This window comes from Anas platyrhynchos, chromosome 4, assembly GCF_047663525.1.
Source record: "Anas platyrhynchos isolate ZD024472 breed Pekin duck chromosome 4, IASCAAS_PekinDuck_T2T, whole genome shotgun sequence".
NCBI classification, from domain to species: Eukaryota; Metazoa; Chordata; class Aves; order Anseriformes; family Anatidae; genus Anas; species Anas platyrhynchos.
This window is the reverse complement of record NC_092590.1, coordinates 75,224,538-75,251,771: the sequence shown is the minus strand read 5'-3', so window position 1 is coordinate 75,251,771 and position 27,234 is coordinate 75,224,538. Positions and strand designations below refer to the sequence as shown.

The window sequence follows — 27,234 nt, the reverse complement described above, 5'->3', positions numbered from 1 at the left end:
ATAATATTCTTTGAGACACTATGTAAAAATAAAAATCTTCACTTACTAGGCAGGGAACAGGAGATGGAGGATGTAGTAGGTAGCTTCAAAATAGCTTCTCTAGAGCTGCAAGTCTATTATGCTTTTTTAATTAATTAACTAATTAATAAATATGACAGTGGGCTAGGTCATAGCTGTTGCATGGTCCTTTATCAGGGAGTAAGGAGAACCAGCAGCCACCAAGCCGCGAGGCCTGCAATTTGCCCTGGTAGTAGTGATAATGGTATGGAGATAGTAGAAACAAGCATTTGGTCACTTTCCTTCTGAGATTGCCATGCTGAGGTAGGTGTAACAAGCTGCATAAACATTAGGTCTTTAGAGAGCTGGGTATATATTTAGAGTGGCCCTGGAAAGGTTTTAGCAACCAAGAAGCTTCTATAAGAAGAGGCCGTGTCTGGCCCCTGCCCTGTACCCAACACAACTGGTTTTAAATGGTGTAAACCAGTTACAGATGGTTCTACCACAGCCAAATCCCAGGAGCGAAGCTGGTAGGAAAATGCATTTAAGAAAGGGCAGGAAATACCAACAGATATAGGGGGAAAGAAAAGAGTGAAAAGTAACAGAGTGAGCAGCAAAGTCAGAGAAGGAGGAAAAAGTGTGTTGTGGTTGAGCAGAATTTTTGCAGCCTATGGAGGACCCCATACCAGAGCAGATGGCAATTTCCTGAAAGAGCTATAGTCTGCAAAGAATCCATATTAGAGCAGATTTTCTTCTGAAAGACTGCGACCTGGGGAGAACCCACACTGGAGCAACAGAAAAGTATGAGAGGAAAGGAGCAGCAGAGAGGTGTTGTGGACTGATCATTCTCCCTTGGCTATCTGGAGGTGGGAAGAGTCTGGAGTGAAGCTGAGCATAGGAAAAAGGGTAGGAAAGTTGTTTTTATTTCTGTTTCTCACTACTCAAATCTATTTTAATTGTCAGTAAATTGAATTCACTTTCCTCAAGTTGAGGAAAGTCTTGCCCATTACAGTAATTATTACAGTAATTGGTAAATGGTCTCAATACCTTTATTCCGAATCTGTTTACTCTCCTATACTGCTGAGGGAAGGAATCTGGGTGTGTGGCCTGCAGTCAAGGTTAACACCCACAAGAAGACTTGTGATGCCTGTAATCAGAGATATCTACAACACAAGGATTTGTTACACACACCAAATATAACAATTTAAAAACAAAATATGTGCTAGGCTGATGACTGATTGTCCAGTAAACAGAGAATATTTTCTTGCATGAGAAAATATTCCTTGCATGAATGAGGTAGCAATTTGTGTTGAAATCTATAAAGCACATCTATTTTATGCAATACTAAGTATAACAAAATATTACAGCTAATCTGTTCAATTTATAACATGCAGATAGCTTTTCTTGCTTCTGTTGTCTGGACTATTAAAGCATATAACTATTATAAAATAATAGTTATGGGGGCTAATATTCATAACATAAACACCATTGCATCACAACTTAAGAGCAGAAAACATTGAAAATACATGGTATTAAAATGCCAACATCTCAGATTAAATTTGTTTTTATTAATAAATATGAGGGGCAAAATCAAACAGTATGAAAATGTTTGCTTAGGCTTCTCTGCAGGGACCAGATGTATAATGTGAGAGAAAATATGATCTAGTGGATGGGACAAATTCTGGGCTTGGAAAATTTGAGTTTAAGTATGCTGTGAACACATTCCATGATTGTTATTATTATAATTTATTTATTTATTTTTAATTCCTGTATGTCTGATTAATCTTTCTGGTGATCATAATGAAGGGACCTAGCCAACCAGGGTACCTTTGCTGTCACCAGATACAGACATGCACCTCACTTGTCATGTCATTCACCTTGTCATGAACATAAGTGACAAGGTTAATGCTGTGGGAGCTGCAGTGGTGCTCTGTGTGGTAGGAAGCCACAAACAGTCATGTACCAATCACAACCAGTTGTAGCCTGCTCAGAAACTGGAGTAAACAGCAGCAGGTGAAAAACAAAAACAAACAAACAAAACCAAAAACCAAAAACAAACCAAAACAAAAAAACATGCAATGCTTGGCTCAAACCTTTTTAAGAAAAACAGTTCAGGAACTTCAGTTTTTTAAGAAAAAACTGTTCAGGAAAGGTCACATTAATAGAGGGCCATCCATGATGGAGGGGACAGGGACACCCCTGAGGAACTGCTGTCTGTGGAGGAGCCAGGCAGGGATATCCTAAAGGAACAGTGCAGGAACATTCCTAATGTAGCTGCGGGTGGTCCATGCTGGGGCAGGGACAGTGTGGTCCACAGGGAGAAGGAAGGGATATTTTGAGGAACAGTGGATATGGGTGTCTCACACTGGGACATGGACACTAAGGAGCAGTGTGACAGGGAAAAACAAAACAAAACAAAAAACAACAACTGGCAAAGAGCTGCTCAAACAAAAGGTCATACTTGTCCTTTACGTCCAGTGTCACCAAGTCTAACTGAAGGAACTTTAGTGGATTGACTGTAATTTCAAGAAAACTAAAGAAGTCTGGATGTTGTAAGGATAGATGTCCACGTTAGTTTTTGTTAAAATATTTGTTATCCTTTTTTCCCAGTACCCAAACTTGTGATCAGATGTTTGTGTTCATTAGCAATGAATTAAGCTAAATTCCATGACTTGAGGTCATTCTCCTCAGGAACAGATTGACTTCCATGTCGTATCAGCAGTGTCTGTACTTTGTTGCCCATCTGAGGAAGGGCAATGAGAACCCTATCCCACTTGCTCAGTCTCTGCTTCATAAAGCAGAACAAAGAAATTTATTGTCTTTAATCATTTTGCTAGAAAATAACTGTATCCAGGTATTTTTGTCATGCAGTGAACACATAAGTCTGTCCCAAACCACCAGCATTTCCTAGCATCCAGAACTGTGAGCTTCCCTCATCTTGTTTGGGATGGGGGAAGAGAAGAATATGGAACCCAGGATACAGGATGGAAATCATCATGTGGCAGGGACTCATCTTCTAGCAGGGGCCCTGAAGTTTTATTAACGTAAAGAAAAATACTGCTTTACAGTCCTTTCCCACAAACCTTACAAGCAAAGAAAAAGCCTGTCTCAGTGCACCCGTAAAGAAGAGCATGCTATTCTCAGCAGTCTGTGGTCATGTAAAAGTCTTCACAGAAAGGACTCTGATTCCCCTGCTGCTTTGTAGAATGTAGGCTGCTGATGTCCTGAGATAAATCACTGTCTGAAAGACTGGCAATGCTGAAAGATTTTTTTTTTCCTTCCAAATTGTTGCATCCCTGTCAAAATTTGTCCTTAGCCAAGAAAGAGTCTCTGTCAAATTTTGGTGTTGTTTAGGAATGGGGCTGTCTGCCCAAGAACTGAGGCAGCTGGCCTGGTGGGAGCAATAAAGGGTGCTGACCATGAGCTTGCCCCTCAGCTATTTGTCCCTGGACCCTGTGCTTTTCTAATTGTCTCCAAGCCACAAGCTTAGGGCTCTGTCAGACCTTGATCTCTGCTGGAGCTGGTTTTGGAGAATGTCCAAAGTTGTTTTGGAAAAGTCTTTCCCAGACATAGGCCTGTACTGAATATATAAATCATGCCAAAATACTGCATCTCTCTGAACTTCTTCATTTCCAGACAGGAAGGGTGGAACCCTGATTCTTCTGAAACTAGAATAAAATAGAATAGTTCAGTTGGAAGGGACCTTCAGAAATCATCAAGTCCAACTGCCTGACCTCTTCAGGAGTAGCTGAAAGTTAAAACATATTAATGAGGGCATTTTCCAAAGACCTGTTGAGCACTGCCAGGCAGGAGGCATCAGCCACCTCTCCAGGAAGCCTGTCCCAGTGTCTGCACTCTCCCAGCAAGGCAATCCAGCAAGGATGCCCAGCCCGACCCTCCCCTGGCACAGCTCCATCCCTGTGCATCCTGCCATTAGTGAGCAGGGATCAGAGACTGGCGCCTCCTTCTTCACTTCCCCTCCTCAGGGAGCTGTAGGCAGCAATGAAGTCACCCCTCAGCCTCCTCTTCTCCAGACCAGGCAACCCAGGTGTCCTCAGCCTCTCCTCATAGGACATGCCCTCCAGCCCTCTTACCAGCCCTCTTTCCCTCTTCTGGATACTTTCAAGTACCTTAATATTTAAATATTTATGGTAAATATTTACGCTCATATTTTGACAAAATTTATACATAGAAGAGTTCTTAATGATTGGGCATTGATGTTGATGACAAAAGAGATAAAATATTTAGCTACTATCTGATTAAAAGCACTGAACTCAGAGCTTTGTAACTTCTTGGTACAGGAATGTTTTTCTTCATTCCTTGGTATGGGAATGTAGTTTGTTACATGGTTTAATACAGACTTTTTAAATTGCAACTTGTTATTCTGAGCACTGTGTTCATTATTTGAAATGAATTATCTTTTTTCCTTGGGTTTCTCATTTGTATTTACTTTTTTATCTGCTTCTTATCATCTTAAATTGTAACTTAGTTAAAGCAGAATCTTCCAATCCTGCAATATTGTGGGATTGATTGTGGGGCATGGCAGAAAAACTTGTTTGTGATTGAACTACAAATGAAACTGAGTAGTACTAACAAAAATAGATTAACCCCATTAACCTAATGTCTTTCATTCACTGTGATTTTCCTAGATTCTTCCCAGGTCATACAATTCCAGTATTAGTAGTCTTTACAATTTTATTTTATATTTTTCTCTCATCGCGTATTATGTGACATGTTTCTTTCCTTGGAGTATGGCAAAATTGCTGAGGCTATCAGCTATTTAGTTGAATTGCTCTAGGTAGTATGGAAGACAGTCAGAATTTTGTTAAACATTGACAATTTTTGATACAACAAAAAAATGAAACTTTGTGAGGAATACGAATCCAATAAATAGAACTGAAGTCAGTTAAAATTTCATTAGTCTATTCAGCCACACACTTTGCACTCCGTTCCTTCCCTTCTTGAGCTAAATCAGATGTTAATGCACATACATTTTTGACAGAGTTTGATAACTTTGCTGCTTTTTAGAGATTAAATATGACAGGCCAGCAAACCCATTCTATGGCTGCAAATATGGAGATGGCAATAACAGAAATTATTTCAGGCAGGGAAAGCTGCATTAATAATGAAGAGAAGTTTTCAAATAAAGCAGAGATTAGTGACTGCATTAAGAAATTCTTTAAAATCTCAAAACATTGCCTCTTTTCCATTTCAATTAAATCATAATAAATTTCTATGAAGAGCTTAATGACAGAACCATTTGCTGTTGCAGTAGATTTAAAGAAAAGAGACTTAAGGAACATGAAGACAAAACAAAAAATTGCAACATATAACTGTTAAATCAAAAGTCTGTTTTTCCCAGACCAGGAAACATAAACTTTGTTTACTAACATTAGAATTTATGAACTCTTACACAAACCTGTTACAAATAAATAATTATATTGAAGAACAATTCCATTAATTTCCTGAAATAATTTTACAAAACTGAGCACATGGAAGCTAAGGAATGTTAAAATTAACACAGTCTCAACTTTTGTTTCTATAATTTCCCTAAAGCTTCTTTCCCTTAAGTAAACAGAAAAGAAAAATTACATTGTGTGGAGAAATCCTAATGCCCTTATGTATGGTGAGTAGGAGTTAAAGCTTTTCCTCCACTGTGTAGACCCAAGTGCCTGGAGCCTTAAAGCAGTGTCCTGCAAAGAATGCTGCATCCTTACTCAAGCCTCACTTGAGGCTAGTTCTTGACACAACATTGTCTCTTTCTCATGAGCAACTACTCATGTTATACTCCCTCTTTATATCTGAGTAACAAACTGTTTTCTATTCTTTTGGCCACTTACTAAAAAGTCTTAGTTTCTCCTTTCCTTCAGATTCTTTACCCAGGGATCCAAACACTTGCTCTAAATATAGTATATTGCTTTTTCCTTCACATGTTTTCATGATCTATTTTCCAGTCACTTCTCTCAATTGGCTTCATTGCTTCTTCTGACTCTCTTCCTTACCTTATTTTAAATTGCTCATCTTTCGTATAGTATTTCTTTACTAATGTCTACTCTTTCTTTCTGTTCATCGAGTCCTAGGTGCTTTTTGCCTTGAGCTTGTCTCAAACGACTCCCTCTTCCCACTGTCAACTTCTTTTGAGGGGGGAGAGAATGTTTAGTCTTCCCACTCTCACACCATTTAACTCACTGACTTCCCTTCTTCTTGCATGACTAGAATATGAAAATCCAAGACTACCTTTCTCAAATAATCAGTTTTGTTTTCTTATTTACTCCAAGCCCTTCTCTACTCCAACAGATTTTCTGAGTGTTCCACAATTCTTAAACTCAACATGAGATTCATCTTACCTGGCTGGAGCTATATTAAACATAGGAGCCTTTTCTAAAGTGGCCTGTTGGCCTCCATCTACTGTAAGTTTCCAGAGCATTAGTTATCCCCCTATCCTGACAATCTCAGGATGAAAAAAGCTTTGGAAGCCTTTCATTGAGCTAAGAGACCTTAAAGTTAGACCAGATAGTTAGCTGTCAAATTATTAATAGTAAAATTAGATCATTTCTGATTTTTCCTGCACCCCAGTTCTGTCTTATAATTTTCCTCTTTTACCATTCTGTTTCCTAAGCAGGATTTGAAGGAAATCCCTAGCTGTGATTTAAAACTCCTCAAGTATGATTCCTTTCTTAACAAAGGAAATGTATTTTTTTTCCCTTTGTGTTGTCTTTAGAATCACAGTGAATCAAGTCAGAATCAAGTCAGATAGCAGAAATTAAGAGTGAACCTGGAGAAACCTCATTTCCCTGCCCAGTGTTCAGCAGTCATTAAAATTGCACCCTTTTGTAACATTCATATATTAATGGTAAAATAGTTTATTGCTAGCTAAGAGCTCTTCCATACACTTTTAGAAGATCTAATTGAAAGCACATCAAATTTAACAGAAAAGCTTGAAATTACTTTGTTGTACATTTCTGGGGAAAGAAAGGAGACATGTCTTTGTACAGCCTGGAGAGAACATGGAATTAGCAATTAGGGGAAAAATGACTTTGAATTTATGGTAAAATACCTTCTCCTGACCAATCCCACTTACACCCATTTAGCAAGTGAAACTTGCTATCCTCAAGGATATCAGTTACCTGAATTGCAGTTTTCTAAAATTCCAGGTTTGAGTCTACATTAGAGACCCAAACCCACAGCCATAGACTATTACTGAAGATTTATTTTCATTTTCTGTCTCATTTCCTCTTATCAGTAGTGTTCTGGTGTATGCCATAGAGGGTACATGTATGTGCAAAATTACTTTGTCTATGCATGCATATTATTTAAGGAAAGGTAATAGTTCTTGAGGATCAGATTCTGTGCTTTATTTGTGGCAACTTTGCTGTCCTTGCTCCATTTTGGGAGGTTTATTTCTCACTTTGGTTTTTCACAGCTGGCCTGTATTTTAACCTCGATAAACTGGTCCCATACAAAGACAGCATCTAGAGGTAGCAAAATTTTCTGCTGACTCTTGCCCCAGATGTTCAGTTTCCAGCTGCTTATGATTGCTGAATAGGTTTTGATTCAGAAACAGTATTGACAGTAATCCCTCACAGAAAAATTACTTCATATCAGACATTTGCAGCACATAAATCCTATTCTCCAAGGAAAATACATTATGTTTTCCACTTAATATACTCAGAAACACTGCATCCAATACATAATATCATTCCCTCATAAAAATTTAATAAAACAAGAACATGAAGCCATAACCTGCTTCCATCAATGTGTGCAAATACATCTAGCGTGCATATCACTGGGGATATGGACAGATAGAATAAGCTCTTGTAATAACGGCAAAAAAAGGCACCAAGTTATCTCCTTCCTGAATGAATGGATTTCAGTACTTTTTCTCCAGATTTCATGTGACAAACATTGTCTGTCCAGAAAGTTAGCTGGTTTTCAGTAGGAATTTAATATACAGTTTATTAAGCCACTTCTGTAAATTGTTCTGGCTACTCAGTGGATACCTTTTGCCTCCTTTGTAAATCAAGACATTGAGCTCACTGAGACTCCTCTGATGTCTGGACCAGACATGTATATAAAGAGAAATTGAACAGTGAGTTGAGGGTTAGATTAGGAAAAAGAAGTTTTGTTGATCAAATTAGTAGTTCAGATTTAAAGATGATCAATGAACTGAAGACAAATAGATGTTTTTTCTGTTACAATGATGTGTTAATTTCAGATTTTTCTTATACATATTAAAACATAACTGACAGGCATTATTAAATGAACAGTGTCTTCACAGATACTGTGCATAAAACAAATAATTAGCACTTGCATTAGTATATATTCATAAAAACAGGACCATAGCTAATGTTTTGAAAGAAAATACAGTTTTGCCACTTGCTAATCTCAGGTAAAGAGTATGTGTTTTGTCTGTGTGGAGAATAAACAAAGGATACAAGAAACAATGGAACTTGTTGTAAATAAAGAAAATATACATTTCCACCAGATACAAAGTCAAGAAGCTAATCCATTTTTCGTGGTCCAAATTATTTTCTTCCTCCTTTTTAGGATGGCAGGGTTTTATTTCTTCATAAAGACTGAGACTAAGCCTATAGGAGTCAAAAAAGAATACTTTGATTGGCTTCAGCTAACTTTCAAAATGGTTCACATCTACAATGATTTTTAACTGTTTACCATATATAAAGGGGAAGGAAACCTAAAATTCATGGAACAAAAGTGCCTTATGTTTGGCCTAGTACTCTCTACCAGTCACTACTAATGTTATAAGAGAATTAATTTTCAGCAGGAAAATGTCTTCAAACACTAGTGTCTCAGACCACAGGATCATAAAAACACCAGAGCGAGAGACAAGTCCATTGCAGAGATTTGCAGACAATCTTTTACGTCAAGGAACAGCTTAGTGAAATAAGCATATCTATTGCTAACAAGGGTGATGTTTCCAACTAATAAACCTGTTGTGAATCTCTCTCTTATCCATCACTTGGAGACTTCCAGAGATCTTACATGACAGAGCATATATATGCAAGCCAATTTATCACAACTTTTAGCTGTGTTAAAGAGAAATAGATTGTGAGATTCAGCTATACAGGCAGCCGAGCAGTATCCATGAGACTGATTTAGCAGTTAATCTGATGCTGTGGCATGCACTCTTGGAGTGACTGGCTGGTAAGACTTGCCTTAAAGATCAGAAGGATTTACAAAACAGAAGCTCAGAGGACAAATCTGAAGACATATCTTAATGAAGGACTCAGTTACATAGCTGGGGCTCCAATTAAAACATAGTTTCAAGACATTTTGTGTGAGCTCTTTTGACAAAGATATCTGATACACCCTATCCCCACAGGTAGAAAAGAAATCTCATCTGCTCCTTGTAGTGCTTATATTGTCTTTATTGTCTTTGATTTTGCCAGTCATCCTTCATGTATATTAGGCAGGATGTCTTGGCCATATGCAGTAGCTTGTTTTTATCTTGTGTGCTTTGTTTGTTTGTTTTTCATTTGGCACCTTTTTATCATTTGGGTGTCTCCAATTTTTCACCCTTTAGTTATCACATTGTCCTTATGTTATCACAAGCTTACAAAATATTTATGTGTTGGTGGTTACTAATTTAGTATGCATATACTATTGCAGTATGCATATATTTGGTTTCAATGAAACCAAACATTATTTGTATCCTGATTAGTGCATTTTTAAATTACATCACAGTTCTCAGCTTTCACTACATTGGTCTTCCCTGTTTACAGTAAGTAAAACATATTCTAGATAACATGGGAGATCTGAAGGAATACCTTCTCAAGGGAAACATTCTCCAGATTCTTCCAGTTGAAGTTTGGACATACTCCTTTTTGTGGAAGGTTATGTACTGGACCAGATTCACGTAAAAATGGCTTCTATAAGCATATTAGCCTGGATCTGTATTTGTGGTGTGATTGTCCATGCTCTATCAATTACCTGCTACCATATTTTCTTAATCTCTTGAGTCTTTAGATTAACAAACATCATACCTCTGTCTGTATTGGCTCTAGTGGTCATTATACGGAACAGCATTCCCACTAAGGAAAGGTGAACAGAAAAATAGCATGCTTCAATCACAAGTTTATTAGCATAACATCCAGGAGACCTGTATTTTATTCCTGGCTCTATCACTAACAGTTTATATGGCTGAGCAAATCATTCTGTTTTCTGCCCAATCTGTTTTCTTACCTACAGGGCAGGGGGAACAAAACCCAAAAAATTATTCAAAGATGAAATGATTTGTTTCAGTAACATCTGTGAAATGAATGCATTGAAAATAATGTGTTAAGATTAAATATGGCTAACAGTTCTGTTTTTCTATAGTTTGAAGCAGATGAAAATAAGATCTTTCATGTACTGTAATTTTTCACTTAAACCTAATTCCTAAATTAGTCTGCAATGGCCTAAAATTTTGGACCAAAAGTGTCCCCCAATTGCCTTTTTAGTGAGAGATAAAATAAATAAATAATAATAAAAAAAAAATGTAAATGTATTTAGTGGACAAATTCAAACTAGAACTACAATTTATTTATTTATTTAAGTAGTTTATTTGACAAGAAAACCAAGGGTTATGTTATAATTTTACCTAACTTTGTTTAATTTGGCTAGCTTCTTAAATTATGCCCTTAATTTCAAAAAAAACGTGGTTGTGGTTGATTTAGGAATTCTATGACTGAAAGATATTTTCTATTGATCTGATACAATTTTTCTTTGAATAGTAACTATTGCCAGGTATATGAATTGCAGGAATGGAAGTATTCCAAAGTCTGGAATTATCACACTTCCAACAGAGGCTTAAAGGTGAGGACTTCTGGGTCTAAACTAGAAGAGCAATAAGAGAAAGAAATCTCCTAAGAAAGGGAAGATGAAGTTTGGGGCAGGGAGACAGAAATGGCTATTTCTATTATTTAGGGACAAGAAATTTACTTTTGAGTTCAAAAAATTAAAAAAGAGAAGGAACTGCAAGTTAAGAAAAGCAGGCCTCTGGGACAGGGAAGTGAGAAGTGAAAAAACAGGTTGATTCTGACAGGCAGCATGAGAACTGAGTATGATCCTAACCCCTCTATGACCAAAACAGGCTGCCCAGGGAAGTGATGGAGTCACCATCCCTGGAAGTCTTTAAAAGACGTTTAGATGTAGAGCTTAGGGATATGGTTTAGTGGGGACTGTTAGTGTTAGGTCAGAGGTTGGACTCGATGATCTTGAGGTCTCTTTCAACCTAGAAATTCTGTGATTCTGTGATTCTGTGAAAAGAGACTGATTTGTCTCTTTTAAAGTCCTAATTCTGTGAGATACTTTTGTACTCAAAATAAATCAGAATTAAAAGAATGTCTCTCTGAAGAATGTCCAGGTAGCAAAGAGATCTTCAGAGGAAAACAGGGATGTCTCCATAGATAAATCATTTTTTTACTGTCTCTCACAAGAGTAGAGACAGCTCACATCTATGTTATATATAACAAAAATTAGAAGTACTAACAAAATGCAAGGGAAAGTGGAAGAGCTCAATGACATGGACCATATTTTAAGGAACACCAAAAGATGTAATAAGTGGCATGCATGGGTTGCTTGCACAAGTATGCAATGATTCTCATTAAAACCACAGGAACTAATGAAGTTTGAAAAATGTACCAATGTATGGAGCCTCCATACTCTATTTTTCTCTTGGAACCTCCATATCCTATTTTTCTCTTGAACCAACCTCCATGGGAGGGGGTTGTTACTGCCTGAGGCACATTTTTTCTGTTGTATCCCCATGTTAGCTTTTAGTTGTGATGGAAATGCTTCACCATAGCCTGTACTGTTTGTAGTGTACTTTTGAAAATGTCAAATATTGAGTACTACCTAAATTGACTAGCTATAGTAGCATTCTATATGTAGATCACAGAGTGTAACTAAGACTCAATGAATACAACTAAGTAGCTTAAGCTGTCAGTGAAAGTAGATCTCTCAGGTAGGTCTTGGAAATGGAACCAGTTCTTGGCTTTTTGCAGTTCACAAAAATTTGAACTTGTACACTGACTGGCTTGCCTGTTGATCTTGAACTTGTACACTGACTGGCTTGCCTGATGATCTTTCTTTTTGTTAACCCTATCATAAATGAGAAATCAGAGTTTCTATATGCTATACATCATTCCAGGCTACTCTCAGGACAATATCATTGAATATTCAATGCCAGGAATTACTTCTCCCATATATGTAAACCTGTGACATCTTTTTTTTTTTTTTTTTTTTTTTTTTTTTTTGAATTTACAAGATTTTGTCTCTTCTTGAAAGGAAAATAATTGTCCTTACTTCAGCAAAAACCCTCTGACATGAAAAAATGGTAATTTAAAAATAAGGTACTATGGCAAAAAATAACATTAAGTTCTCTGCTTTTCCTGTGGAGGCTGTTGGCAGATGGGCAGGAAGTCTCAGCATTCAGTGAAGATGCAGAAATGAAAGTGATTTCTGTGGAAGGCTTGGATGCTGGGCTCTCAATAAGAAATTTTCATCTGGGATTTGGCTCATGCACAACAGCCCAGAAGCTGTTCCACATTCTCAAAATTGTATTTATGAAGTATATCCAACCTTTCTTTATTTTTCCCTATATTGGTATGAGAGAACTCATCTGAGCAACCCTCAGTATGAAATCACAGTTACAGAAGATGTCCAGTTGCTGAGCAATTCAGTGTTTGTTTATGTGTTTGTCTGCACAGTTCTTCCCTTTGCTCCAGGTTTCTGCCATCAGATCAGAATTCCCTTGGCATGCTGTAGAGCTTTTTGCTTGAAAACTTGCTCCATAAAGAGCTTAAAAACATCCCAGAGCAATGTTACACACTTTGCAAAAATTAGCACTTCATCTCATGTAAAAGTTTATTGCATCCTTGAAGTAACTCAGTGCAATCAAATGGTGTTTGGAAGGTATCTTTGAGGTGTCTCACATTCCTCTGTAAGGATCATCAAATATGTAGATAATAAGTTTTCTTCCTTTTATATTCTGTGATGCTTGTAGTGTGTGTAACTATGGGTGCTATCAAACAGAACAGTATCAAAATATGGATGGCTCAAGTGCCCCAGTTCCTCAAACATGTGTTTTTACATGAAAATTCTCATTTTCACATGAAAATTCTTGAATAGTGGAAATTTGACAGTGAGTCTGTGGTACATCTAAACATATCTGGCCTGGCTTAACTGGAACAGTACAACTGAAGTACAGGGGAGAGGCTATTTATCACCATAATTAGTAAGGGTAGTTACCACCTGGAAAACTCATTATACAGTCTGAATTTGCACTGATGGAAAATGTTAACCTGTCTGCTAGATATTCCTTACCTCAGGTGAGCATGAGATGGACTCAAATACATAAAATTTTCTAGATTCATGTTATTCACAGCAGTCACTGTAACAATTTGTTAAGAAATATTTGAAAACTGTGATTTTATTTACTTCTGAAAAGCCATAGAGTATTCACAAAGTGCTTTCTTCAAGATGGACTCTGACATAAAGCAGAATTTTGCTTACTGTAATTAGTTGTTGATGAACAGTAACTTGATGACAATTTTCTTACTGATGATGGTATCAGCTTTACAGACCTTGATTCAGGAACTCATTCAAATGCTTTATTCACTAAGTTTTCCAACGCCTTTTCTGACTGTATTTTAAACTTTGGGGAAAAGTGGTTACATCCGAAGAAAAGAATAACTGTCCTGTTTCTGAATTTACAGAAATGATGTTGGGCTGTGTAAGGAAAACTTAGCTGGAGATGCTAGGCTAGCTACTAAAGAGCATAATGAAAAAGAAAGGAAATTGTAGCTGTTACTATCACAAATTGTCAGTTATACTACAAATAACTCAGTATTAATTTCATATTCATGCGTGATGGAAGTCTCATTAACATCAGTGTGCAGCAGATGCTGTCCCTCTGATAACAAGTACTAGGGAAAGGTTTCCCCACATAGGTTCATTGAACCACAATTAGTTTCCTGATTGAAGCCTTTTAATGGCAAATGTACCTGCCACCTCATCAAGCCTCACCATCCATTTCTTTCTTTCTGACCTTCAGATACTCTGTACTGTGTACTGAACAATAGTTCTCATGATGGCCAGCCATAATGGATTTATATCAGTAAAAGAGAAGAAAATTTGTGAAGAAAAAAACCTTTATTTTCACTTTCAGCATTCCTATCCTATTGTAATATTGAACCCAGATATCTACAGCTTCTTTTTGTAGTGTCACTACTATTTCTGTAGAGATTACATGTTCTGTTGTTGCTTCTAGTCGACTATTACACAACAGAGATTCCTGAAGTTTAGTCACAACTCATCATGGCTTGAACAATAAATATAAATAATAAATCTAATAAATCCCTTCTCTTCAGCTGAGTTGGGATGTACTATTTATCTCAGGTAATCACTTGCAAAAATATTTCCTACTTCTGTTGCAACATAGGTACCACTAGCATTGTCTAATTCTTATTTTATTGTGAAATATTGCAGTTGTGGACTGTTGTGACAGCAACAGCAACTGATGCAGAACTGTTTTATTGTTTAGTTTGTTGGTTTTGTTGTTGTTGTTCTTTGTGAGGCTCAAGAAAGGCTTTATCATGATCAAGAATCAGAACCAAACTTGGGAATTCAAGGACAGGCAGCTGAGAAATACTCAAAAATCATTTATTGATGAGTATATTCTGTATCACTGAATGAAAATGTGGAGGTTTTTCATTTGTTCAGGTCTAATGCATACTTTTGCATTAGCTTTGAATTAATCTACTTTGAATAGGATCTGTCCATTATATACAGATGATACTCTGGAAGTCAATGACTAGTTAAATCACCTCCCATGTTATTAGTCTTATAATTAAGAAAGTCAATGCTATTCATCCATCCATCTCTTCCCATTTTCTTTAAATACTTTACATAACATTAATGCCATGCCCTGCAGCCCAAAAAGCTTAAAAAAGAAAAAGGACTAAAACAAAAATCCCATTGTTCAAATCCTTGCTCAACAGGGTACTGCAGAAAGCTTGGACTAGAGAACACTGCTGCCAGTTTGCTTAGGAAGTACTGAAGGTGAATGTATACCTAGTAAATCTGAAATAATCAAAGGAGTTTACATAAAGACTACTAATCACTCAATTCAAGACAAATTCTTGGCACTCTAATTAACAAATATTTATTCTGATCCTTTTTTGCAAGGTTATGATGCAGTTATAGAGGATAATCTGATGACAAAAGACAGTGACAAATCTGATCAAGGATCATTAGGTGAAAAAAACTCATAATAGCTAAAAATAGAATGAATTAATTTTCCATGGAAGAGCAGTGCCACTAGTCATTTCTCACTGACATTGGCAGAGGTGTTGTGGTCAAGTGTTAGCTCTACTATTTTTCGATATTTTAAAGAGCCACTTTATTCATAGAGGAATAATTGCTTTGTGCCCCATTGTCAAGAACAATAGTTTTCTCCAAGACACCAGTGAGAAGACTGTCACAAATGTTATGAATTGCACCCATAAGTTCATCTAAGCCTGAATGGAAAGGCCATAGACATTACTGTCAACTTTACCCCTTCTTTGATAAAATAAGTCTCACAGTTCCAGGACAAACTCATTCATTTCCTCTATTATCTCTGCCTTTCCTGTCATCACTTCTCCCTGAGTCCAAGGGGAAAGGTTTTAACAGGCAGGTGAGAGCATGTTATTTAAACTCATCTCTGGATGTCATAGCTCTCTGTTCAAGGATCTTCCTATAGCTGCTGTGGATCCTTACATTTTTTCCTTAGCACCCATTATTACACCCAGAGACACTTGCAAGTCATTCTATAACTTGTGTCACCTATGTGCACCTTGTTATTTTCTCACATAAGTTTTTCATCACTGTCCTGACTTCTGAGTCTTCCCCTGACATTGTAGACAAGTAGGTACCTTTATTCAACTTGTCCTGAATTTCCTGGGAGTGCTGCCAGCATCTTGGTGTCACTTCTGTGTCTTCTGCATCTATGAGGTGGCTAGGCAGTTAAAAGACATTTGTGCACTGCTTTAAATCAAATTGTCTGAGTTTATCTCGAACAAAACAGAGTCTAACAGTTATGTGGTCTTGTACCATGCTGTGTGGTTATTGGGAATTTTAGCTGAAGTAACTTCTGAATTCTAGAACAGGGTCTTGGAGGGAAGAATAGGAAAATGTCTCTGTTTGGAGATTGGTCTGTTTCTGCTTATTACCTACTAAAATTTATAACTACTCCAGACAACAACTGAATAACCATCAACCATACAAAAGATGGATAAGGCTTTTTTCCTTCTTCTTTTCCTTCTTCTTCTTCCTTCTTCTTCTTCCTTCTTCTTCTTCCTTCTTCTTCTTCCTTCTTCTTCTTTCCCTTTCCCTTTCCCTTTCCCTTTCCAGATAGAAGACAGTACCCTCAGTTTGTCATGAACTCTTTCTCTGTTGCACTTTCATGTTTGTCATGAACTCTTTCTCTGTTGCACTTTCATGTTTGAGCTCAAGGTACACGCTAGCTGTGCGGAAGGTCAACATATGAAGACAGTGCCACACCGCTTTTGGATTAACTGTTACATGACACATCTGTTTTCCTTTGCCTCACTTTGACTTATAAGCATCCTTGTTTCAGCAACCACATTATATCCCCATATCCTTCCTGTTTATCTGCTTGTGGCTATTCACTATATAGGACTGATCTAGAATGAAGAAAGGCAGCCCTTTTTCCGTGTGCTATTTGGGATCACTATATGCTTTAGTTAAGAAGGTTGCAATACGAGTAAGCAGAAGATCTACTACTTGGTTAGCATGTGCTGGAATGCGTCAGAATTCTTACAATCAGTAAGATATCTCATCAGAACTAGCTTCAACTGCAAAGAAAGTACTTAAAAATCCTACTCAGGTTGTTTTTACAAATGGAAGAAAAATAATCAAAGCACTGAAGTCAGTTTGGTGAAACCCATGTCTATTGAACTGGGAAGAAAATGAATCCTATGAATTCTTTTAGTAGCAGCCACATTTTGGAAAAGGTGGGTAATAGTTAAGCAGATACAGTTTTGCTTACAGAACACATGCTACTGTTTTTTTTTCATGATGGACAGACATTCCAAAATATCACATACTTTTTAACCTACATCATAACATGTCTACCCTATCTAAACAGAACAATTATTCTTCATGGGTCACATATAATGTCTAATATTAAATATTAGAAAAATATCAGTCTGCCTTTCCTAACTAGGGACAATGCATACTGCAAACTGAAGTATGTTGGCTAATTATATCAGATAGGGTTGTATGACTGGATGGCTTATACATAACTGCCAAGGGATACATACCTATCACAGTATCCCAAGCTCTTTTACATGGCCTCCACCATCATCACTTGGAAAATGAATCAAGCTAATATTGCAGAATGGTCACAATTTCACACATCAGGTTGAACACAAGACTAGTGCTTATTCTCAGAACTAACTGAGACAGTGCTCCTATTTGAAAATATCTGCTATGGTACTGATCAAGCAAAAGTTACAACTACTCCTTTTTTACCCCTGTGACTGCTGTTATACAGCCCTTCCTCTCTCACTGTCCTTCACACCAGTCATTGAGGCATGCTACAGAATTACAGAATGCATGAGGTTGGAAGGGACCTCTGAAGATCATCTAGTCCAACCCCCCTGCCAAGCAGAATTGCCTAGAGCACATTGCCCAGCATGGCATTCAGGCAGGTTTTGATTATCTCCAGAGAAGAAGACCCCACAACCTCTCTGGGCAACCTGCTCCAGTGCTCTGTCAACCTCACAGTTAAGTGCCCCATCATATTCATACGGAACCTCCTGTGCTTCAGTTTGTGCCCATTGTCTCCTGTCCTGTCACTGGGTACAACTGAAAAGAGACCAAAACTCCATCCTCTCAACATCCTCCCCCTCCCCCCCCTCCCAAATATTTAGAGTAGCCCTCTAGAGTAGCCCTCTTCTGGACTTGCTCCAGTAGCTCCACATCCCTCTTGTACTGGGGAGCCCAGAACTGGACACAGTACTCCAGGTTTGGCTTCACCAAGGCTGAGTAGAGGGGGGAATCACCTCCCTTGACCTGCTGGCAACACTCTTCTGAATGGATCCCAGGATACCATTGGCCTTCATGACCACAAGGGCACATTGCTGATTCATGGTCAGCCTGCTGTTCACCAGGACTCCCAGGTCCCTCTCTGAAGATCCCAACCTGTACTGGTGCTTGGGGTTATTCCTCCCCAGGTCCAGGACCCTGCACTTGCACTTGTTGAACTTCATGAGGTTCCTCTTGGCCCATCTCTCCAGCTTGTTGAGGTCCCTCTGAATGGCAGCAGAGCCCTCTGAGGTATCAGCCACTCCTCCGAGCTTGGTGTCATCAGCAAACTTGCCATTCTGTTGTCTGGGACGTTGAAGAATAAGTTGAACAACGCTGGACCAAGATCTATGCTAGACACGATAAAAACAAAGTAGATGCTTGAGTCGGACATTTACAAATGATTTAGTGTTCATACTCACATGCTGTACTCTTGGAGATGATAGAGTCATTTTATGACTGAGATAGTGCTGTTAACTCACTACAGTGAGCACTTATGTTTGGTCAGCTCAATAGGCCTCTGAGCTACAGGTCTCTAGACTCCATCGACTTTATTAATTTGGAGCCAAGCTGCCCACAGTTTCTGCAATGTAAGTGGAAATATGTGAGATAAGCAAGTGGAAATAGGATAGTTGGCTGGCAGCCGGCTTAATCAAAGCATGGTTGCACTGATGTGCACTTTAATTTAAATATATATATGTATATATATCTGTATCCTTATCAAACTGAAGATATTTTTGGACAATTACATTTTACCTCTGTTACACTGTAGTAACTTCTTACAGAATGTGATTTGCTTATTCCTTTTCTGCTAATGAAATCATGGAAAGCAAAAGTCAAATGAGTTTAAAATAAGGGGAAGAACAATTAAAGTTTACTGGCACCTACACAAACTTGCTTAAAATTTATAGACACTTCTAAATAGGGTGCAAATGAAAGATGAACCAGGTCAAAAAGTGAAACAGAAGTGGTGAACAACAACATCCTTGTATCACCCTATTTACCAAGGTGATTCCATGTCAGACAAAATTTTTCAGGTAAGTCAGGAGAGTTCTTAGCCAAGACAAATATGGTAGACTATAATTCTCTACTAAGAACAAGCAAACAAAAAAGCTCTATGAAGTTTAACAGAACTTGCAGATTTGTTACTTTTGTGTAAATTAGGGAAGCAGCATAGATTTTGTTTATACTTGTACAATGTTAAATAAGGAAATTAATAACTACCTTTTGTGTGTTTTCTACTTTGTTTAATGCAGTTTGATTTTGCTTATAGTAACTCATTTTTGCAGATATATGTAATAAATCAGCAAGTAAATGACATATTATTTGAGATAAAAGTTCAAGATAAATATGCTTCTAAAAGCACATGAAACCTACTAAACAATAAGAACATTACCACTTTAAAAAGAAAAAGACTGTAGACTGGGAAATTAGATTTGTATGAACTGCTGCAAAGAATGAGTACAAAACAAAACCTATTATCACAAAAAATCCCCAAATAAATTAACCTTCTTATAAAGGTGCTGTTAACGTTGGAAGGTGATCACATAGGTTGCTGCCAGATGTCCAGCTTGTTTTCTTAAACATATTCTTTGCCTTGACAGCTGTAAGAATTTAGAGGCAACACAGAAATGATCAAAAGGTTATTTTCTATCTTACTGCACTCAAATTAGATACTAGTTCATTGCTTTTTTTAGGGGGTGAATATAGACCTGAAAGGCACATAAGGTGTTCAATGTAGAGGAGCACCTGATTTTCTTGACTGTTAGATTGTTTGACAAGTTCTAACTGAATACTTGTTACTTCCATTAGGTCTGTTGCTAGCCAATCGTTCCATAACTGTGACACCATAGACCAGCATTTCCTTATCACTAAAAGGAAATATATATATATATATATTTGAAAAGAGAAAAAATGTATATCTTTGACTGTATTAATATCTTGCTTTTGAGAAGAAAGTAAGCTCAGTGTTATTAAGCACAATTAAAAACAAATAAACAAACAAAAAACAAATAAAAACCAACAGCCTCTTAAAAGTGTGGTTTTGAAATCTGAAAGCCTCATTTTTCCCTCAGTCAGTTTTCACAGACAAGTCTGGTCTTTTTCTTCCAGTTCTTCAATTTACAGTTAAAGTTTATCAGAATATTTTCTGAACTTTCAGCTCAGCTTCCATTTGTATTTTGACTTTATAATCTTAGGTGCAAAGTTAAAAACATATGCAAAGTTCCTTTGGCTAGAAGAGAGCCTCAGTCTAAAATTTGGTATGCATTTTTTTGATAAAAGTGCTGTCAGGTAGTAGTGGATAGACACTAGTATCCTAACATAGCAGAGAATGAGACCAGCCAACTTCAGATTCACATTAAAGTCTAATAAAAATGGAAAATACATTTTTTTTTTCTAGGTCTCAAAAGGAACTGTGAACAATTTGTTGCCCCTATCTCCCTAACTATACCCCATTGCCAAAGCAAGCTACTGGACAGAGTAAGCCTGGAAGGAAAAGACACAACACAGTTATTTGCTGATTTTTTTTATCATTTGCCTTTATCTAGCAGATGTGGTTCAAAATATGCTTTTTGTCTAGATTTTAATGAAATATAGCTCCGATGAGTAATGCTCTTTTGGTATGTTTGAATTAGAGACGTTCAACTATGTTTACCTCTTAAATTTGGCTTGCTTAATGTAACTATAGATTATGGAACTGTAAATTGTTTCAGCACTGCACTGCCTCACTCTTCACACACATACTTCATTTTTCAAATATGTATTTAAGGAGATGTATTATAACTTCTAATTAAGCATCTGTCTTTTAAATTGCAGTAAACCAACCTAGAACTTACAGGCCTAATGGCACTTAAAGCTCTAGTAAGAGCTAAGGAAGTAAGGTTACAGGATCTTGAGCACCCTCCTTTAGGAAGAGGTATAGGAAATCAATTATTACATAGAAGGTTAGAGAGATGATTAGAGAGATGGAACTCTCTCAAACTCTGTATCTCCCCCAAACTTGTAGCAGTCATAAAAAGTGAGCCCAATGTAGTCAAAAATAGAAGGGTTGTCTGTAGTCATTCCCTTCCCCCTCTCCTCCCCCCCTTTTTTTTTAATCCACTAGCCCTTGCAGGAGTTTAGCAACATGAAAGAGGCTTCACAGTACAACTCATCACAGCTCTGCAACAATGCTGTGTAAGAGATGTATAGCATAGCAGAGAATTTGAACATTTGAAACAAGTTAGAGATACCTACAAAATTCTTTCCATCTGCTGTGCACACCTATCCTATCTGTAACCAAATTTATACTTGGGTGCCTGAACAAAAGGAGCAGATCTAGGGATAACAAGGTGTGCAACCAATAATACTCATCAAGCAGTTATAAAGCATATCTGAGATCATATTAGGAAAGCAAGCTGGCAGGTTTATATCAGCACAGGATCAACCCCAGGACAAATATGGTACAGCTCAGATGCAAACCACAAGCAAGTGACAGCTTGCATGCCACACACCTGAGCCAAAGGGAATTTGTGACTGTGTGGAGGTCCTAGGTGAGGACTTAGGGCAATTAAAGCCTGCTGGTATACTCAGAGCCATGACAACACTATTTAAAGACATCAGTAGTACAAATTTATTTTTCAGGAAAGAAAGGATATAGTAGCGTAGTTTTCCCTGGTTTAGTTTTACGTGAGTGCTGAAACAGTTTTAGAGCAATATAGGAAGCAATGGTGATAGGTTTTTGCAATGTTAATGCATTTTTTAATGGAAGCAGACTTTAGAAAATAGTTTTGTTTTTTTTTAATAACTTTTTTTTTTTTCTAAGATATTGTACTCTTGAATAGATTTGAGCTTTCAACTCAAAGCCTTGTTTTATGGGGAAAGTGTGAAGTATGATCTATAATCATCAAAAGATGGTTCTAAACTGTGAGTAGTTTGAGGTAAAGATACGAGTCTTACTGGAAAAACTTTGCTGTTTTTAATTTCTATATGAACGACCATGGTATGTGATAAGCAGAAACAGATCCCTGCTGTGTGCAATTTTGTTTTGGGACAGCACAGAAGTATAAAGAGGACAGCAGAAGAGACTTGGAATAAGATGGTTGCAGACAGGTGGTAGTAGTGAAAAGACTATTCTGTCTTTCTTTCATGTTTGGGAACAAAGGTGCTATTTCTATAATATTTTACTTGTGGAAATGTCTCTATCAAGATTTTTATCTGAAGATACTTGTCTAAGTAACAGGCTGAGCATGTTACCAGATCTGAAAATACTAGGAAGTTATATTGGAGAGTAATCTCTTCCAAAGGTTCCCATGTGGATCCATAACCACATGGATCCATCTCAGGTCTATGTGGTTTATGATTAAAAGGGATGTGCTTAGTGTACACATCTCCACTGGCACAATTTCCTTGGGTTTTATATTTGAATCAGATTTAGTTATATACAATTTCATGTGAAATTCTGTCTTTCTGATTTTGATTGAGAGAGTATGGACATGTGTTCTGATGGTTTTAGCTCATATGAATGCTTTATTTGAAATGTTAGGAGTACGATTCTCAAAACTTCTTCTGGGACCTTGGGCATTTGAAGTTACAGAGGATCCTGTATTCCTTAGCAAGAAATTAAGATATGAGTTTTGCTTTGTGATTTTATTATTAAAAAATAAAAAATAAAAAATAAATTGATTTAGATGATTGTTGCTGTATCTTTCTCCATTCTTTCCCCTATTGCTTGTTTTTTTTTTTTTTTTTTTTTTTTTTTTTTTTTTTTGTGCCAAATCAACCTACTCATTTTCCTAAATAAATACTAAATAAATATAGCATTAAATATATTTTTTCTTTTAAATGAGGTCTCAGGGCAAATTCCTATCCATTGTAACAGTGCAAATCCTTGTTAGAAGCAGAATAAGCCTCAGGCTTTCACAATAGAAATCCCTTTGAAACAAGAAGCTTTACAGTAGTACTCTAAGGGATAAGGGATTTTCAGGAGTTCTCCATGCAGACGTATACTCTTTAAGTACATTGGGGAAAGGTGTAGTGTAATAAAGCTCTGATTTTTTATTTTTATTTTTTTTCCCTAGAATGTCCATGACAGAGTGTACATCTGCTTGACTTGTTCACAGTTACTGTTTTATATGTTGTGCTCTCTTAAATGGGTATGGTGAAGTGACAGCATGGTGTTTGGCCACTTGCATTGTGCTTGTTAGCATGCTTCCCAGTGGCAGAGCCCTCTGGAGAAAGGCTGAGGTTTCCCCTTCCCAGTGTCCTCCTTACAGGAGGACATTTGGTGTAGAGTCAGGCATACAGACAGCAAGAGATGCAGATTTAACCTCTAGTACAGCAGAGATCAGAAAATGCTGAGAAAGTTGAAACTGACAAGAACCCAGGCCTTGTGTAATAGAAAATATTTTTTCACAGTGACCAGAGGTGACTTTTATTGCAATTCAAAAAGCCATTAAAAAGAGTTTGGACTGAGACCAAGATTAAATGAAAAACATTGCATCTGCAAAGATATGGGGGAATTCATGTTTTTTTTTGTTTTTTTCCACTTCAGAAAGTATTAGTCTTGTTTATGCTCAAAAATTATGCTTTTTAAATTATTATTATTATTTTTATTTTTTTAAAGTTTCCTCTTGGTGTTTTTGTTATACTTTTAAGAAGAAATTTTCTAGTCAGTCTCACATCCAGGTCTTGGCAGTTTTGTGATCCACTGACCATGTAAGTCCCATTCTGGACTTGTAGATTCATTTTAACTGATAAGCATCTTTATTTTGCTAGAAAATGTTGGAAACATCACAGTTGTACAGGATCAAATTGACTTGGAATTCAATCAGGTAAAATAAATCTCCATTTCATAATATCTGTTCAGTTACTATTCTTCACAGGGACAGACATTCCCAACTTCTTAGGTACCACAGTTTTTCTTTTCTTATCTTGGGGTATTGATTAGCTTGACTTGCCCTAACTTTATGAATGTTCTGGAATCATATTGAATACTGTAGATATAAGAATTTGAATACTTCTGGGCTAGCTGTTGTCACACAATAGGGATTTACTAGGGGACATTTGTATGAAAATAATTAATAATAATAATAATAAACAGAAAAACAAACAAACAAACAAAAACACTTGACTGTTTGGGATTTTTTGGATATAGGAGTTCCATATTTACAAAAATAGATCTTATGTTAGCATCTGAAGGTATTCCTTGAAATTGCTGGGAGTCATAGATTGAATACATGACTTGAAGGAAAAAAACATATATATTTTAAGCACCAACTTGACATAAAAAGTTTTAACATTGGAAATGAAACAGGTTTATCAGCCTGAAGTAGGCTATCAGAAGCAGGACAGCTTCTTATTTTACTTTTTTTTTTTATTCTTTCTTTTCCTTTCTATTTCCTTGGCATACTGTACACATTTTTACTTAGCACCTCAGCTTTTTTTTTTTTTTTGACAATATTCTACAATTTCCTGTTTATGGATTGCATGGGAATTATGCAAAATTCTCTCTTTATGTTCAAGATATGTTGTATCACAGGTGCTGTGCTTGCAGAACTTGCAATATCATCTGTTCACAATGTAATTTGTCTTACTGCACAGAAAAACAGAAATCTGTATTCTGTATTTTCATTTGTTTCATACTTATAGGGGATGCTAACCAATTGTAGTCATACAATAAGGTGTAAAGTAACACCCATAGATGCATGCTAAATGATGTGACTTGTTTCTTTCACCAAATTATATTTGAAAATATATAAATTAATGTTATTGTTATGAAATGTGGTGTGGGAGGACTTATTTAACAGCCTAGCAGCTCCCTAACTCTTACATATGAGGTAAGAAAAAATGTCTTTATGGATGATTAAATGAAAGACATGTTTTTGGATTCAAAACAGTATAATATTATGCTGGTTATTAAAGTCAACTGCTGTTTTCCTCCTTTTTTATTTACTTATTTTTTTTTTTTGACAGAGTTGAAGAGGAAAAACTCTTGACAAGTACTGATCTTATAGGATGAAATAGTATGACGCTTTGCAGTAATAAATGCTGAGATCATGTCCATGTACGTACAGCAAGTAGATTTGTTTCTTCTGGTTTTAGATATCCAAAATGAAAAGTCTGGAAGTACTATAGTTACTTTTATAGTCAACAGAGAGAAATAGACACTTTTTAGAAGGAGTTCCAGAAAGTCTATTTTCAAATAATTTGCCTTCCATGAAGACTAACACATGAAGTGTGTTTTGGGAACAGGATGCCTACCCCAGTTGGAAATGTGAATAGGATAGAATCATTGAAAGGGACTTATGTAAGGGACTTTCAGTGAGCTCCCTTTTCAACATAGAAGCTAACAAGGTAATATCAAATTGCTCAGAGCCCTGTCCAGTCAAATTCTGAAAATCTCCAGGAATGGCGAATCCACAACCTCTAAGGGTAACTTAATCTTTAACCACAACCCCCCACTTAGAATTTCTGTTCTTGTAACTTTTATGTTGCCTGACTCTTAGACACTGGACCTCTCCTCAGTAACAAGTCTTTATCGTATTTGTCCTGTGCTACTTCCACTCATGATGTCTGTCAACAGCATAGACATTTCAAGAGGTGTCCTGGCTTCTAATTTGGTGCAGTCAAAGCATTATTCTATTTCCCTATGGCCCTTCAGGAATTTGTTAGCTTTTATGTTTCCATTAGTGGGAACTGTGAAGTTCTCTCTTTGTCTGCATTTTTCCAAGTGGATATCCAGCTGTATGAGGACTACCCATGATGTCCAATAATGCACTTAAAATGTATTGTCTATACTGTGTTGGAGTGTAAAATAATGTTAGTATTAGTATAGTTCCACTTTTATGTTCCAGATGATTGTTTTGAAGACTTCTGTTTAAACCTGTATCAGTTATAAAGTTGACATAGCAACTAACTCAAAGGTAGAATGCCGAAGAATCTGATTGCATTGTTTAGTTATGCTTCAGCAATAAGATGCATATAGAGTAAGCTGGAATATCCTTTATTATTACTATTTTGGTCCAAACAATGAACCGTTTCTTGGAAATATAACCCATTATTCCCCCTTCGTGTGTCCCCCCACCCCCCGCCCCCATTCTCCTCCTTGATTTTGTTTCTAAACAATCTTAATTATAAGATAAATATTTAAATGGAGAGAAATTGGGTAGACCTGTGCGGTGTCAAGAGTTGGACTTGATGATCCTTAAGGGTCCCTTCCAACTCAGGATATTCTATGATTCTATGATTCTATGATAAATTAATTATAAGCCAAATAATACAAGGATACTTGTGCTTGTAAGTTTCACTGTGCTGTTTTCTTTTTCTGTCTTTCAGGTTTGATTCAGTAATGGTTGTCAGGTGCAGGCTGTAATTGCACTACTGCTCACAGGCAAGAGTTCTGAAGCCAGATGACAAAAAGGGTTTGTGAATGTTGGACATGAAATTTCACTCAATGCATAAGATCCCTTTTCAAAGTTGATAGTCCACTGAGTTGGTAATTTAATACTATTTATTTATTATTAGCAAAATTGCCGATCTTACAAACAGTTCTCAGATTTACTGAATATTATATTCAGAGCTTTAGCTAAATCTTTTGTTTTCTTGTTTCATTACCTGACATTTATCTCTGATCACTCCAGATGAGTTTTCAGATCATTATCCATGACAGTGGCATTTCTGTGATGACCTTAATGAAAATGTACTCTATTATCTAGGGTGACTAAAGTGGTTGTTTACTTTTGTATTTAAAATCTTCCTATAGTTACTCTATATAGGAATCTTAGTTTTCTGCTGGCATCAGATCAAAACTCTCAAAGCTGTGTATTTGTTATGTTACTATTCTCATGACCAGAATCAGGAGAAAATGATCACTTACCAAGCATGACAATTACTGAAACTGTTTGGTTTTAGACAGTTTATCAAACCTTTGTTTTACAGCATCTGGAAAAAATATTGTTAGTAAGCCTGAAGAATATTCACATGGACAAATATTTGTCCTAGGTATAGGATATGGAAGTTGTGTGAAGTTAAAATATTTATATTCTATGCCATCCATTTTCTCGAATTGTGTTGCTGTGTGACTGATTCTATACTTCCCTTATTTTTCTACTCTTTATTATTTTAATCTATTAATCTGAATAAAATAAAGTGAAATAAATATTA

The 27,234-nt window shown here is 36.7% G+C and overlaps 1 long non-coding RNA gene across 1 annotated transcript; it reads left to right on the top strand.

Annotated features, from left to right (window-relative positions):
- The first annotated feature begins 425 nt into the window (after positions 1-425).
- Positions 426-27,234, top strand: LOC119716829 (uncharacterized). The gene is made up of 3 exons (XR_005265535.2): positions 426-903; positions 25,045-25,135; positions 26,407-27,234. It is a non-coding gene; the product is annotated as an uncharacterized lncRNA (long non-coding RNA).